The 17495-nt window shown below is 43.3% G+C and overlaps 1 protein-coding gene across 4 annotated transcripts in view; it reads right to left on the bottom strand.

Annotated features, from left to right (window-relative positions):
* CTNNA1 (catenin alpha 1) overlaps positions 1-17495 on the bottom strand; it is a 169104-nt gene that overhangs the window by 72761 nt on the left and 78848 nt on the right.

Genomic DNA, 17495 nt, shown 5'->3' with positions numbered 1-17495 from the left:
GTCTATTCTGATGCCAGCTGGCCCACAGCATCGAACGCCTCATGTACTTTTGGTTAGTCTTTCTTCCCTGGTGCACACCATTGCGGTTTTTACCATGGCTTTAAGCAATGCTCAAAAATGAATGTAGGGGGCCGGCACAGTGGGTTATCACCCTCGTCTGAAGCGCCGGCATCCCATATGGGCACCGGTTCAAGACCTGGCTGCTCCATTTATGATCCAGCTCTCTGCTATGGCCTGGAATAGCAGAAGATGCCCCAAGTCCTTGGGACCCTGCACCTGCATGGGAGACCCGGAAGAAGCTCCTGTCTCCTGGCTTTGGATCAGCACAGCTCCAGCCATGGCAGCCAATTAGGGAGTGAACCATAGGATGGAAGACATATCTCTCTCTCTCTCTCTCTCTCTCTCTCTCTCTCTCTCTCTCTGCCTCTCCTCTGTGTAACTCTGACTTTCAAATAAATAAATAAATCTTTAAAAAAAAAGTGAATGTAAAAACTTTTGCATGTCTTAAGTTGAGGTAGAATACTAGAAAACGGAAACTACTATGTCATCATAAACAACTGACTAGACAGGGCTGGGGTTTTGTTTGTTTGTTTTAAATCGTGTGTTCTGCAGTGGTAAATACTAAATCTGCACAAGAAGCCTTCTGTGCTCTAAAACCAGAAAGCATCACTCAAAGTGAAGAAAGAACAAATGGGCCTGCCTGTGGTGTAGCAAGTTAAAGCGATGCCAGCAACACCGGCATCCCACATGGTTGCCAGTTCATGTCCTAGCTGATCCACTTGTGATCCAGTTTCTTCCTAATGTGCCTAGGATAGTAGTTGAAGATGGTCCAAGTATTTGGACCCCTGCCACCCACATGGGAGACGCAGAAGCAGCTCCAGGATTCTCGCTTTGGCCTGGCACAATCCCGGCCACTCCAACCACTTGAGGAATGAACGAGTGGATGAAGATCTGTCCCTCCCCCTCTCTCTCTTCTTTCAAATAAATAAAAATTAAACTTGGAAGAAAGAAAGAACAAATGATGTTTACTAGACAAGAGGCAGGACAGGAGTTAAAGACCACAGGAGTTACATTACATACAAACCAAAAGAGACTATATTAAAACAATAAAACTTTCACAGTTATCACAGTGCATCAAGACTTCATACCACCTGTGATGAAAAAAAGATAATAAATTAGTCAAATGTTAAGAGAACTGACATCTTGGAATAAACATTTGAAAAAAGATAGTAAATGCTGATGGCTGCACACACAATACTCTAAAATGCACCATTATTAATATTAATTATTTGTTAAATACAAGTATCCAGCATTATACAAAACAGTCAATAACAGAGCTCCTAGCCTAAGGCCACTCCCTCAGACTAGGCTGAAAAACAATTCAGACTTGAAACAAGGCAAAATAATTACATTCCAGATATGTGAGCTGAGAGCAGTAACAGACTATAAGGTGACGCCACAGTGGACAGCACAGGAACAGAGGCATCTGGATTTAAATATCTAAAAAAGAAGCTGCAAAGGAGAGACAGAAAGGAGATAGCTTTCTTAAGTGGGGAGGGGGAATAGGATGCAGAGATTTTGGTTATGGAATGTGATTTAAAGCTATAAGAGCAAATGAAAGAATACTTAGGAAAATATTTTTTAACAACAACAACAACAACAAAAAAAACTAGGTAAAAGCAGATTATAGTAAAGCCTATTTCACAAATAATACAACTCTCAATATAACGTCAAAAGTGATGCAACAAGGACCTAAGTCTCCACCATTTTAGGTTTCTTGTTCCCCCTGCCCTCTTTCAAGAGATAAGTTCCATCTCACACCCTGTACTGTTCCCACCCCCACCCCCTGCATTCTTCCCCAGGTTTGGAAGCCAGTGGGCTGAACCTGAAGAACTAGCATGGAGAAGCTCATCTCTGTCTACTGCCCCCCACCACCACACCCAAGATATAAAAGGGCTCAGCCTGCTGGGGTCGGGGCCTCTGCCTCCATCTGTGAACACGACAGCAGTTGGTCGACCTCTGAGGATGTTATTTTCTCTGAATAAATTCAGTCTGACTGCGAGTTCATATTCTGTCTCCTCTCTGTTCAGTACGCTTCCTAACATTCTGGTGTCCCATGTGAGGAGGCAATAATCTGCCCCTCTTTTCCTAACAAAAAGCAAGAGCAGCAGGCATTTAGCCTAGCAGTTAAGATCATGTCCCACACTACAGTCCTAGTTAAGCTCCTGGCTCCAGTTTCTGATTCCAGAGGAAGCAGCAGGTGATGGCTCCTGGCTTTGGTACTGGCCCAGCCCCAGCAGTGTGGGTGCTTGCGGAATAGAATCAGTGGGTGGGAGCTCCTGTAACTAATTTAAAACTCTTCAGATTTTACTTCTGTGTTTTCGTTTACTGCATGCACATAAAACACTTCTGGAAGAAAACAGAAAAAAACGGTAAGGAAAGAAACTGGATGGCTAGGTATGGGGAGAGGAACTTCTCACTGTATGCTTTTTTCTATGCTTAGTCTTTAATCAGGTAAACACTTTCCCTGTATTAAAATTTTCAAGAAATTTTGCATCAGGTACAAAGAAATAGTAAGGATTTCATTACAAGAGACTTTTGTTTCAAAACAAGAAACCCCTAAGAGTCAGAAGTGCAAAGTTCTCCTATTGCTCTTACTTTCTATTATCATTTCTGAAGCAACTTACCATTAATCCCATGAGCGAGTGGGTGGACAACATCTCAAGACAACTGTTCACAATGCAGTGGACAGTGACAATGCCACTCAGCCCTCATGCCCGACCCAGAGTTGGCTCAGGCCAACTATAAAGACCTCCCTGGCCGGCGCCGTGGCTCAATAGGCTAATCCTCCGCCTTGCGGCACCGGCACACCGGGTTCTAGTCCCAGTCGGGGCACCGGATTCTGTCCCGGTTGCCCCTCTTCCAGGCCAGCTCTCTGCTGTGGCCCGGGAGTACAGTGGAGGATGGCCCAAGTCCTTGGGCCCTGCACCTGCATGGGAGACCAGGAGAAGCACCTGGCTCCTGGCTTCGGATCAGCGCGATGCACTGGCCGCAGCGGCCATTGGAGGGTGAACCAATGGCAAAAGGAAGACCTTTCTCTCTGTCTCTCTCTCACTGTCCACTCTGCCTGTAAAAAAAAAAAAAAACAAAACAATAAAAAAAACAAAAAAACAAAAAAAACACCTCCCTAACAGGGTTTTTCTGTTCAGCCATTTTAGAGTCCAACAGAAAGACCAATCACAGAACGAAAGGCAGCACCTTCTAGCTTCACCCTGCCTGGCCCACTGATATCCTTTTATGCTACAAAGGCAGTGCTCAACTTGAATTTTAAAAGGTTAATTTTTCAACCAGTTTTAGGGGATGGAAATTCTCAACAATAAACTAGTAAGTCTATCAAAATAATTTTTAAGTCCTTATACATAACATTTTCCCACTAGGGTTAATTTCTTTTTAGATAAACTAAACAGAAAACATAAACACAACTTAGAGAAAATATATGAGTGTTTACAGTACTCAAATAAAAAGTCTGTTTGAAATGAAATCACCAAATAAATTTAAAATGAGTGGGAAACAATAATGAAGAGATTTTACAGAGATGCTTACACAAAATTCAATTCAGAAAATGAACACTGATGATCAGAGTCTTAATTCTGAGTTACGTGGCACGAGGAAGCAACTACAAAGAAGTATGCCAGGCCCAAGTATAAAATGCACATTTTAATAGTGAAGAGAACATACTATGAATCTTGGAATAAAGCCATCAACTTCAGGCAAGACAGTTAAGAAAAACAGAGAGCAATAAAGTAGCCACAGCAACAGTCAACAGAGACATGCCTGCTAAAAATTAATATAATCTTTAGACATTACTACTAGAATGCAGACAAAAGAGGAAATGGCTCTAAAACTATTTCATCACTTATCAAAGATATTGGGGGAAAGGGGTAGCGGTGCCACTGTGGCATATCTGATAAAGCCCACCTGAATCACCGACATCCCATATGGGCCCCAGTTCAAGTCCCAGCTGCTCAACTTCCCAACCAGCTCTCTGCTACGGCCTGGGAAAGCAGGAGAAGATGATTCAAGTCCTTGGGCCCCAGCACCCATGTGGGAGCCCTGGAAGAGGCTCCGGTCTCCTGGGTTCCAATCAGCCCAGCTCTAGCTATTGTGTCCATTTGGGAAGTGAACCGTGGATAGAAGATCTCTCACGGATAGAAGATCTCTCTTTTTATTTCTCTCTGTAACTCTTTCAAATAAATAAAATGTATCTTTTTTAAAAGGCTATAAAATACAGGCCGGCACCTCAGCTCACTAGGCTAATCCTCCACCTAGCGGCGCCAGCACACCGGGTTCTAGTCCCGGTCGGGGTGCTGGATTCTGTCCCGGTTGCCCCTCTTCCAGGCCAGCTCTCTGCTGTGGCCCAGGAGTGCAGTGGAGGATGGCCCAAGTGCTTGGGCCCTGCACCCCATGGGAGACCACGAGAAGCACCTGGCTCCTGGCTTCGGATCAGCGCAATGCGCCAGCAGCAGCGCGCCAGCTGCGGTGGCCATGGAGGATGAACCAACGGCAAAAAGGAAGACCTTTCTCTCTGTCTCTCTCTCTCACTCTGCCTGTCAAAAATTAAAAAAAAAAAAAATTTTTTTTAAAAGGCTATAAAATACAACTATGTATTTATGAATGCCAATATTTCAAGCAAAATGTACTCCCCAAACCACTGTATTGTTGATTTAAAAAAAAATCAAATACATTATGTAATTAAGGTAAAAATTCCATCTTTTTCTTTCTCTCAGAGTTATACATATATAAAACTCTAAGTGATTATATGCAGAATCTTCAAATAAGAATCTAAATGCCTAACAATTTATAGGCCAGCAATCTGTATACTGCACAGACTCACCACTTTTAAACAAAGACAATAAAAATGAAAAATAGCTTGAAAGGATAGTTGTTCAATAGGATTTCTGAGTTTCTGAACTTTTAAAGACTTATTTTATTAACTTGAAAAGTAGAGTGACACAAATCTTCCATCCACTCGCTAACTTCCCAAAATGCCAGCAGCAACAAGGGCTGGGCCTGGCTGCAGCCAGGATACAGAAGCTCCATCCAGGTCTCCCACACAGGTGGCAATAACCCAAGAACTTGGACCATCATCCACTGCCTCCCAGAGTCAGGACTCAAACTCAGGAACTTCAGTATTGGACGTGGATATCTGAGCTGCAAGCTAAATGACCATCCCAGCCCCATGATAATCTCTATCTACAGAAATGGGGATGGGGACAACCAAAACCCCTCCCGTAAACACACACACACACACACACCACTTCTTTGCACCTGTGAGCAATTAAAAACACAGAAAGACGACAGTTATCTATCTGCCCTAGCAGTTAAGATGCCGGTTTGGATATCCACACCTCACATCAGAATACCTGGGTTCATTTCTGGCTGCTGATTCCAGCTTTCTAGTAATAACTGCCCTGAGAAGCAGCAGTGATGTTATGGTCCAGGTAGCTGGGTCCCTGCACACATTTGAGAAAACTGGTAAGCTCCTAGCTCCCAGCTCCAGCATATTCCCTCCTAACCCTTCACCCTATCATTGTGGGCATTCAGGGGAGTGAACTAGGAGTGGAAGTATGTACTCCTTTTGTCTCAAAAAATAAAATTTTAAAATGCATAAAGAGGGGCAAGCACTGTGGCTTAGTGGGTAAGGACTCTGCCTGCAGTGCTGGATCCCATATGGGCACCGGCTGGAGTCACATCAGGTCTCTGCTATGGCCTGGGAAAGCAGTAGAAAATGGCCCAAGTGCTTGGGCCCCTGACTTGCATAGGAGAGCCACAGAAAGCTCCTGGTTCCTGGCTTCAGATCAGCTCAGCTCTGGCCACTGCGGCCATTTGGGAAGTGAACCAATGGATGGAAGACTTATCTCTCAACAAGCCACAGATTGAGAGAAAATATTTACAAAAATGAATAAAAAAATAAATAAAATGTATAAAGTCTATAACCACATTTTTTAAAAGTCTCATAAAATACTATCTACATGATAAGTGGTAACTATCCTTATTCTACAGCCTATGCCTTTCTTAGGTTTAGAAAAGCAGGAACTGGCTCCAAGTCCAACAGTGCTGAACTTAACACGGCATTCAAAAATGTGAGACACTCTGCCCCCACCCACATTAAACACACACCCCTTGAAACTGTTGATTCACTGGATTCTCAGCTGCCAAGGAAAGCAGGCGGGCTTAGTGTCTGACATTTCCTTTGGCAGTCATTAGTTCTTAATGTGTCACTGTCTAGAGGCTAAGTGGAATAGTTTTATTCGCTTCTACCTTAGCAGCTCATTTTCTTGGGCCTGAGGAAATGTATCAAAGGCTAAATCTATACTAGAAGAAAGCTGTCAATCTAAGAGTTTATAATAAAAAATATTAATATCGCCAAAACACCTCTGCACAATCCCTTCATCACTACATAGTCTGAGTCAGTGCTGGTTTCTTACACAGAAACTTTCCACAGATGAGCAAAGTAAAGGGGAGGGGAAGGAACATTTCCTAAAACTTCATGGCCAGCGCCACGACTCACTAGACTAATCCTCCACCTGCAGTGTTGGCACCCTGGGGTTCTTTTCCCGGCTGGGGCGCCGGATTCTGTCCTGGTTGCTTCTCTTCCAGTCCAGCTCTCTGCTGTGGCCCGGGAAGGCAGAGGAAGATGGCCCAAGTGCTTGGGCCCTGCACCCGCATGGGAGACCAGGAGGAAGCACCTGGCTCCTGGCTTCGGATCGGCGCGCCGCACCAGCTGCAGTGAGCAGGCCATGGCGGCCATTTTGGGGTGAACCAACGGAAAAAGGAAGACCTTTCTCTCTTCTCTCTGTCTCTCCCTCTCACTAACTCTGCCTATCAAAAAAAAAAAAAAAAAAAAAAAAAAAGCTTCTGACAGTATCAATGAGCCACTCACTAACAGGCTAAAGAGGATGCTTAGTTTCCACCATGCCAAGGTTTGCCAATCCCTGTGCACGAATTCCTGATTCTCCATCCATTATTGTTTTTCTCTTCACCCATTCCCCAATGCCAGTGAACACGAACCCTTTTTCTTTTTATATTTCCTACTTAATATAAATAGTGCTATACTTGCTGCAGAGTTGTATAATAATACAATCTGTACTTTTTAAGTCTCCAGTGAACTAGCATTATCTCTTCTAAGCGAGATGTCCTCATTACTTTTGCCCCCCAAGAAGAAAACCGAAAGAGGGACAGAAAAGACAAAGGCAATAGAATGCTTATAGTCAAATAAGGGTCTTCCCAGCTAAACACCTTGACTCTTTTAACAACTAACAGCCAGTGAGGAGCCTAAAACTCCAAACGTGTTCAAGTCTCCAAAAACTGTGCTGAGGTAGCTTCACAATGAATAAGGAACCTCCACAAAAAAATTTGGTTACTGCTATTTATTAAATCCCAAAGTCTAATGATCAATAATGCAAAATGATGTAATATACAAAATCAAAAGAAACAGTTTCTTACTGTGTATAATGCATCTTCAAAACTATGACTCCAAGAAGGAATGTGACTGTAGAAGTGCCTGAGAAACTGAATGGAATGCCTAGATGATGAAGCAATAAGCATTTCTGGCCTTCTTTTTAAACAGCGCTCCCTAATGATTTAGGAAAAAATCTGCATTGCTCAATGATTTCAGCAGAGCCACTCCTTTGTGGGGAATCAAGGAACTCAAATTCAATCTGGCAGGTTAAGCAGCACCAACATCCCACATGGTTATCAGATCGAGTCTCAGCAGCTTTCCATACAGCTCCTTGCTAATGAATCTGGGAAAGCAGCAGAGGACGGCCCAAGTGATTGGGCTCCTGCACCCATGTGGGAAAACCAAAAGCAGCTCCTGGCTCCTGGCCTCCGCCTGGCCTAGCCCTAGCTGTTGCTGCTATTTGGGGGCTGAACCAGCAGATGGAAGATCCCTCTGTGCCTCCCCCTCTCTAACTCTGCCTTTCAAATAAATAAATAAAATCTTAAAAAAAAAAAAAAATCCAAAGTAGCAACAGTGGGTTTACTTCCAGGACACATGCACAGAGAAGCCCAAGCATAGCTGGTCAACTAGCCTGAGGTGCAGCCGGACAGCAAACCCAAGACACTCTTCTTCTTGGCTGGTCACCTCCTCCTCCAGGATCAGATACCTGACCATTCTCATTCATCCCTGTTGCGGGTCTAGACATCTGATTCATAACTGCTGCACACAAGTTCGCTTCTGCCAAGACCCCTCATAACCCTAACTCCACTTGATGGCCTGCTTTCCTGCTTCATTTCCCACTGTGAACTGCATCATCTTCTCATTTTTTACACAAATTCCCTTAAGAATCTAATTGAGAGGGGGAGAGGGGGAGAGGAGAGGGGGAGAGGGAAAGGAGAGGGAGAGAGAAAGGGAGATAAATTTGCCAAGTTGTTCCACTTCCAATTCAGCTCTCTACAATGTGTCTGAAAAATCAACAGAATACAGTCCAAGTGCTTGGGTCCCTGCCACCTAGGTGGGACACCCAGATGGAGTTCCAGGCTACCAGCTTCTGCCTGGCCCAGCCCAGAACACTGTGTCCATCTGGGAGTGAACAAGTAGAATGAAGATCACTGTCTCTCCACCTCTGTCACTCTTTCAAATAAATAAAATAAAATAAATTTTAGCTGAGTGTCATTAAGTGTATGATTTTTCTGGTATTTCAGGTCATTTTACATTAAGAATTAATAAGCAATATTAGGAGCTGGTGCTGTGGTGCAGCAGATTAAGCTGTCACCTTCAGTGCCACCATCCATATGGATGTCAGAATCTCAGCTGCTCCACTTCTGATTCAGATCCCTACTAAGGCATCCGGGAAAGCAGTGGAACATGGCCCAACTGGTTGGGCCTCTACACCTTCATAGGAGACCCAGAAGTAGTTCCGGGCTTTGGCCTGGCCCAGACCTGGCTGTTGTGGTCATTTGGGGAGTAAATCAGTGGATGGAAGATACCTGCCTCAACCCTTCTACCTGCAAAAGATGAGTGGCCTTTCTCCCAGTCTTGGTTGAGATCAGTTTTAAACCACGTCCATCAGTCTTCACAAGGGTCCAGAGACTTCCCTCATTTCCTCTCCTCTATGAAATCCTCTCATTACCTGGTTAACGCCACTACTATGACCATTGGTTGCTACTTTCACCCCGTCTTTTATACTATCCTGTCTGTTTAAGTGTTTACAGGAGGTGATAATGGAACGAACCAAGGCCTTCACCAACCAGGCAATCAACCAAATGCTGCTACAGGGACATACTAGGCGCCCCACCCAGGAGACAGCAGCTTGACATCGCCCCAGGCCAGCAGGAAGTACCTCTAAAGACAGAACATCATTCCCCTACTTGTCCTGGACTTTTGGGGCTAATATAATGCCATACAACTCCTGCTTTGTAAAAAACAAAAAAGACGGGTGGGGCTGGTGTTGTGGCGTAGTAGGTAAAGTTGCCACCTGCAGTGCCGGCATACCATATGTGTTTGAGTCCCAACTGCTCCACTTTCCATCCAGCTCTCTGTGATGGTCTAGGGAAGCAGTAGAAGATGGACCAAGTCCTTGGATCCCTCCACCCATGTGGGAGACCCAGGAGAAGCTCCTGGCCCCTGGGTTTGGATCGGCACAACTCCAGCTGTTGCAGCTATCTGGAGAGTGAACCAGCAGATGGAAGACCCCTCCCTCCGTCTCTCTTTGCCTTTTCCTCTCTGTAACTCTGCCTTTCAAATTAATAAATAAATCTTTAAAAGGGGGTGGGGGAGAAGTTAGTAAAACAGTACAGTCTTATCTATGGAGCGATCTACACCCCAGACACCATCCTAGGTCCTATGCACAATGGTAAAAGAATTCAACATTCAGACTTCGCAGTCAGCAGGATCTGAGTTCAAACTGAAGCTGTATGTATCACATACTTCTGAGCTGGTAACAACTCAATAGCATTATCATGGGCATGAAATACATAATAATGTCTCCTAGTAAGCACAGTGGCTGGCATATGGTAAGCAATAATAGTACGGCTAATCTTTACTAACACTAGTTTTTAAAAAATAGGGAGAGGTAAGAAAAGAGCACACACACATATCCAAAAGTAAGCACAGAATGCTATTACAGGCAATATATAATGAACTTTCATTCAAAGTCAAAAAGTCAACCTATTCTAATTTTGAAGATTAGAAAATTCAGAGCACAACATAATGCAGTAACAAGCTCTTCAGAGTCCTTCAAAGACTAGGAAGCCCCAGCTATGCTGAAGTGATTCCAGGAAGGCATCTGCAAAACTGAGAAGGGGTCAGCATCTAAAGTGAGTGCTTCCCTTCACTACAGAAATGACAGATCTTTTCAAAAGATCTTTGAAAGTGAACATTAACTGCATACTATTCCTAAGTCTGACATCAAACCATAATCCAAATCCAATTAAAATTTTATACCTGATACATTAACATAATCAAACTCCTCAAATATATGTCCAGTTCAATTCCAAAAATATGTCATTATTGCATGCTTTTGGGATTCTACAACCTACATGTCCAATGTTATTGAGCAAGAACAAAGACAAAGTTCCTCCTTAGGCAATAACATCCTCTGTGGTTCCCAAGATGTACCAATTTTCTTTTGCCTACAACTACAGTTTTAAGTCTGCTTATACTTAAGTATTTTTATACAACATATTACAGCTACTATGCATCGATTACTGTTCCATTCTAAAATTCAATGGAGAAACTGATACTAAAGTTTTCTAAGATTTATTTTTTTATTCAAAGGAAGAGTTACAGACAGAGAGGACATATATTTCTTCCATCTACTGGTTCACTCTCCAAATGGCCACGACAGACAGGGCTAGGCCAGGCCGGAGCCAGGAGCTTCATCTTTCACGAGGGTAGCAGCTGCCCAAAGACTGGGACCCTCTTCAGCTACTTTTCCCAGGCACATTAGCAGGAAGCTGGATCAGAGTACAGCAGCTAAGACACAAACTGGCACCCATATGTAACCCCGTTGTCACAGCGGCTTTAACCACTATGCCACAATGTGGGCCCCAAGATGCTAAACTCTTATCTATTCATCTCAGCTGTTAGGTTCAGTAGAAATAAAAATCAAAAACATAAACCATGCGCATAGTTTTAAATTTTCTGGTAACCATAACTAAGGAAATATGTAAAAATTAGGCTTAGTAACAGCTTTTATTATCCTAATATATCCACAAGTTTATCAATGAGGTATTTTACATTCTTTTTCATGTACTTTGAAATCTGGCGTGTAGTTTAAAGCACATCTCAACAGGAACCCATCACATTTCAAGTGCTCCCATGCTGAACAGCACGGAGCCAGAGATATTCAAGCCTATAGCACATGTTTGCAACTTACTAATTCTAAATCCTAATTCTAGCTGCTTACACATTACCATAAACTGCTGGGCAAAACTGTTCAGAACAAAACCAAATCAAATGGATTTCAAAGACTGAAGGTCCTCTGTGTTTCAGATACTATCTTAAGCATTTTCAGATTTTGGAAGAAAGTGTTTGGGTTGTTTTTTTTTTTTTTTGGGGGGGGGGGGAGTATCAGGGGTTAAAGACAGTTGTGCAAATAGAAGCCAATAACCTTACTTCCAAGCAATACCACCAATGGAAAAATGCATGCCCTAGAAAAGGGACAAAGGAACGTATTAAGGATCAGCACATCCCTGTGCAGTCGAAGCTGTGTAAAGTACACAGCCCTTCAGAGGTCTACGGTGGCACTGAAGTAACTTCAGAGAAAGTGGAAACACACAACTGGGCATCCAAGTCAGCTTCATATTTAAGGAATAGAAATTATAACCCATTAACCCAACAGTAAGCTGTTTTGACCATGAAACGAATTGTTTGAGCTCCAGTTCTACTAATATTTTTGTGTTTATACACAGAAAAATAAAATTTTTTCATGTTCTATATGTAAGAAAGGAAAAAACTCTGGAAATATATAACCCTAAATGTTAACAGTGGCAGTGGTTCAGTGTCAAGTTTGGTTTTGTTTTTTTCCAGATTTACTTATTTATTGGAAAGTCAGAGTTACACAGAGAAAGAGAAGGGGGGGGGGGGGAGGAGAGGAGAGAGAGAGAGAGGTCTTCCATCCGCTGGTTCACTCCCTAGTTGGCTGCAATGGCTGGAGCTGCGCTGATCCAAAGCCAGGAGCCAGGAGCTTCTTCCAGGTCTCCCATGTGGGTGCAAGGGCCCAGTGACTTGAGCCATCTTCTACTGCTTTCCCGAGCCATAGCAGAGAGCGGGATGGGAAGTGGAGCAGCCGGGACCTGAACCAGCGCCCACATAAGTTGTCGGCACTGCAGGTGGCATCTTTACCCACTATGCCACAGCCCTGGTCCCCACGAGTTTTAATCAAGAAAAAAAACATACAAAATGGCAGTAACTTAAATTTCAATGTGTTCACTTTTAAACCTCTTAAGATTACAACACCCATTCAAAGCTGTTTTCCCTTCCCTAGAAGCCTCACAGGCCAGCAATGTTAGGCTATAAGAGCAGAAACAAATTAAACTTAACCACAACAACCACAATGCACTTGAAGAAAACTTGGAAATCATTTACGGAACTACGAGAACACAATGACGGGCCATGAAACCTCTGCTGTCATGCACCAGTGGCATTTCCATAACAGTAAGTAAGGCCAAAGGTATCATTTTTACATCAGCATCTCTAAGCTCATACAGTATGTTTGTGGTATTGCCAAGACTACCCTCCAACTCCAGACCACAATGTGAGCACAAACATTAACACCATTGTCTTCTGACCCTGGAGCCTCTAAAATGGAACTTGGTCCTCACTCTGATTTAAGGTATCACTTTCAGAAATTCCTGATTTCAGAGTACTTGGTTTAACTGGTTTCTTTTTTGTTGTTTTTTTTTTTTGGTTTTTTTGTTTTTGTTTTTTTGACATGCAGAGTGGACAGTGAGAGAGAGAGACAGAGAGAAAGGTCTTCCTTTGCCGTTGGTTCACCCTCCAATGGCCGCCACGGCCAGCACACTACGGCCGGCGCACCACACTGATCCGATGGCAGGAGCCAGGTACTTATCCTGGTCTCCCATGGGGTGCAGGGCCCAAGCACTTGGGCCATCCTCCACTGCACTCCCTGGCCATAGCAGAGAGCTGGCCTGGAAGAGGGGCACCTGGGACAGAATCCAGCGCCCCGACCGGGACTAGAACCTGGTGTGCCGGCGCCGCAAGGTGGAGGATTAGCCTAGTGAGCCGCGGCGCCGGCCTGGTTTAACTGGTTTCTACAAATGCTGTCTATACACTGAAAGACCTACAGGAAGTAGAAGCAAACCACTCATGGCCTCTTCCTTGAACCCCTCAGAAGCTTAAGGCCCATAAAGACAGGGATCTTTAGGTTTCTCCCCACTAACGTATTCTTAGCAGCACAAATATCTGAAACTTCATGCTATTCATTCTCGCAAGCCAACATGAGTTTGCTAACCAGGTACTTACCGAGTGCCTCATCTAAATAGTTCCCATCTCCCAAAAGCTAGAGAAATTCCATGGATAAAAGAAATTTAACTGTGCAACAATTCAGGAAGTATATAATTAGGTGCAAAACTTCAAGTACCAAAGAAATAATGTAGGATGGTATAGTCTAGACAATGTGCTGCTGAAGACATGAACACAGCCGGGCCGGGCCTGTGCAGGCAGAAGAGATCACAAAATGGAGTGAGGGGGCCTGAAGAAGGCAACGGGGACAGAAAGGGACAAATGGAATAACTGAGCAGAGCAGTTTCTCCACCTCCGCTGTACACTGAGTCACCTAGGAAGCTTTTACAAAGACTGACCTTGGATCCCAACCACAGTAAAACCTGGACATGGGGGGTTTGACCAGCTCCCCAGGTACTCTCATCTGCACCCACAGTTAAGTCATTGCCTTAGAAGAAAAAAAAAAAAACAACAACAAAAATCAGCGAAACTTGACCACTGGGAACACAACACCTTATGAAGAAGGAAGACTCAGAAACTACAACAATAATATGCACATCTACAAAATGATGGCAATGATGCAAGAACCCAGGGAAGTGAAAATAAGTACACTCTTAGGAACTCTATCACTCAACTGACAATGTTTCACATAGTGAGCAAGTTTTAATTAATGCAGGTGGCTTCAATTCTCTACGTACCATAATTATTAATCTATGATTTATCAGAAGAAATAATTTAAATTTTAAGTGAGGGCCAACACTGCGGCAGAGTGGGTTAAAGCCCCAGCCTGCAGTGCTAGCATCCCAGATGGGTGCCGATTCGAGTCCCGGCTGCTTTTCTTCCAATCAAGCTCTCTGCTGTGGCCTAGGAAAGCAGTGGAGGATGGCTTAGGTCTTTGGGCCCCTGCACCCGCGTGGGAGGCCTGGGGGAAGCTCCTGGCTTCGGATCAGCTCAAATCTGACTGTTTTGGTTATTTGGGGAACAAACCAGCGGAATGGAAGACCTCTCTCTCTCTTTGGCTCTACCTCTCGCTTTAACTGTCTTTCAAATATAAATAAAATAAATCTTTAAAAAAAAATTGAACCATTTTTTAAAATTCAGGTAGAACCAACCAAAAGAATATAAAACATATCTTCCAGAAAACCTCTCGGATTACCCAGATAGAAGTAATCTCACCCTCCTTGCAATTCCTGTGGCATTTTAGCTACGCCTGTGGCAACACTCTCAGGAAGTGCGCTGGGACACCAGAAGGGAGGGTCCAAGCCTTGTTCAGCCTCCTGCAAGGTGCCTAGCACAATACTTTGCAAATGACACACATTCAATGTGAAGTGAGTGACAGGCGATTCTGATTAAGTTCTGCTGGTGAATAGAGGTTCTACATGTTTTGCAATGCTTCATAAATAAGCAAAAATCTATCCCAACTTGCTTCTACTCCTTCCAAATCCTTTTAGAGCTCTAAGCTTTCCTTTCGTATTTTCCATTGTTCTTACCCTTCATCCTCACTCTGCTGCTTTTTTGACAGTACCAAGCCTGCTCACTGTTACATGAGTCATAAAAGAAACTAAAGATTTTTACCTTTAGGAGAAACATACCCTGAGAGGATCTCCTAAAATACATTTCTGAATCTCAAGAAAATTTGTTTCAAGAGTGCCACCACAATGTACAAGAATTCAGTTACCATCAAGCCTTGTTCTGGTTGTCACACAAGAATGCTAACGTGGGGGCTGGAATCCCAGCTCAGCAGGCTAAGCTGACGGCTACAGCAACATTCATATGAGCAACAAGAGTGAGTGCTGGTCATTCCACTTCTGATCCAGCTCCCTTCCAATGCACCTGGGTGCTTGGGTCCTGCCACACACATGGGAGATCTGGATGGAGTTCCGGGATGCTGGCTTCAGCCTGGCCAAGCCCAGCCCATTGTAGATACTGGGAGAGTGGACAAGTGGATCATAGATCTCTCTATCTCTCTCTCGCTCTCTAACTCTGCCTTTCAAATAAAAATACCCTCTTAAAAAAAAAAAAAAAGAGTGCTATTATGATCACCATGTTTTTTGTATGAATGAGTGTTTCCCACCTTTTCTTACTCTGTGGCACTTATGACCCTCTAGAGCAGGGGTGGGGAACCTGTGGCCCACAGGCCATGTGAGGCACTCAAACTCATGTGATCGGGCCCCGCCCAAGGCAACCACAGGCAGAACTCAAAATTCAATAAATCTACAGAAAGATACCTTTGAAACTGATGATTTTCTAAGGCCCCATAAATTATGTAATAAATATCCAAACTGCCCTTCGCAGAAGAAAATGGTTCCCTACCTCTACTCTAGACAGAAGTCAGACTCACGAGTAGGGACAGCTGGTCAAAGTGCCTGACCAACCCCAGGACTCCAGGGATTTCATGTAGACGGGTTAGAAAGCTCTAGGAGCAATGAGAGCAGACTTACCTTCTTCCTCACCAAAGAGTATTTTCAAAGCAATTTCCTAATTGCAACTGTGCTGGACACTGCTGCACTATACTGCCACTGCTACACCATGGTAGGGGAATGCACCACACACACCACAGGTCTTGGTTTCTGTTTTAAACACCAACATTGCGAACCATTCCTCAACTTAAAAAATTAAATATTTTCCCATGTTCAACCTTAAATACAGATTTTTTTGATGTGTCCCTTATTCTCATTGTGACTTATCAAAGACTTTTTCCATTCAATTTAACTAAACCTATAATCTCATTTTTCTGAGGTAAGTTGCCTAAGATCAAAACATTGCAATGGCTTTAACAAATTGTATATGCTCCACTAATTTCACAACATGGTACAAAGAAGCTAAAGTAAGGCACTCATTCATCTTCACGGCAGGAATTCCATCCTGACTCCCCATTATCTCTTCACATGTAAGTAAACAACAAAGATGTGAACAAACCAGAAAAGGACTAAGATCTTTTCCTCAAAAGTGTTAAATTAGCAAAGAGAACCACTAGTAATGACAAAAAATTCAGATGGTCCCTCACTTCTTTAAAATTACTTTATATAATTTTCATTTAATATATTCCTTCTTTTCAACAGTAAAATGCCGAACAGAAAGTCTAAACTACTACAACTGTAAGCCAGCATTAAATAACGGGAATAGAAGGGAATGTATAAGGGAAGGGGGAAAAAAAAAAAAACATGACTACAGAAAATAATTACAATTACAATTTAGTCTAGCAATTATGATCCTCTATCTCATATCAGAGGGTCTAGGGTTTGATACCTGGTCCAGGCTACTGATTCCAGCTTCCAGCTAATGCAGACTCTCAGAGGCAAAAGTGATGGCTCAGGTAATTCACCTCCTTTCACTCATGTGGCAGATGTGGATTGAGTACCGGACTCCCAACTTTGGTCCAGCCCAGCCCTAGCTGATGTCTGTATTTAGGGAATCAGTCAGTGAACAGGAACACTCATTTTCTCTCTCTTTCTGCGTCTCAAATAAATAACTTTTTTTAAAAAAATTCAAAACATCAAGGACAGCACTGTGGCGCAGTGGGTAAAGCTATCAACTGCAATGTTGGCATCCCATATGGGCACCAAATCCTGTCCCAGCTGTTCCACTGCTATTCCAGCTTCCCCGCTAATCGCCTGGGAAAAGCAGAAGTTGGCCGAACGTTTGGGACCTACATGGGAGACCAGGATGAAGCTCCTTCCTTCAGTCTGAGTCAGCCCTAACCACTGTGGCCATCTCGGGAGTGAACCAAAAGATAGAAGATCTCTCTCTCCCTTTCTCTGTAGGTCTTTTAAAAAAAAAAAAAAAAAAAAAAATCCCAAACATTACCCACAGTTTGCCTCATAGAGGTCTACTTGGCAATTATCTACTCTTAAAACATTCTGTATGGTTCATTTAAAAAGTTACAAATTATAAATATTAACAAGAAAAGGATTCAGCATTCTCTTTTGCCCAAAATCAGCTGCTCGGGCACCTATTTGTGATAATGGAATTTTAATAGTATCCAAGATCATCATCCTTGGAAGACACATACTGAAAGACACAGAGG

The sequence above is a fragment of the Oryctolagus cuniculus genome, chromosome 6 (genome assembly GCF_051225735.1).
Source record: "Oryctolagus cuniculus isolate XC-2025 breed Fujian yellow rabbit chromosome 6, ASM5122573v1, whole genome shotgun sequence".
NCBI lineage: Eukaryota > Metazoa > Chordata > Mammalia > Lagomorpha > Leporidae > Oryctolagus > Oryctolagus cuniculus.
The sequence above is the reverse complement of the archived record's forward strand: the minus strand, read 5'-3'. Positions and strand labels throughout refer to the sequence as shown.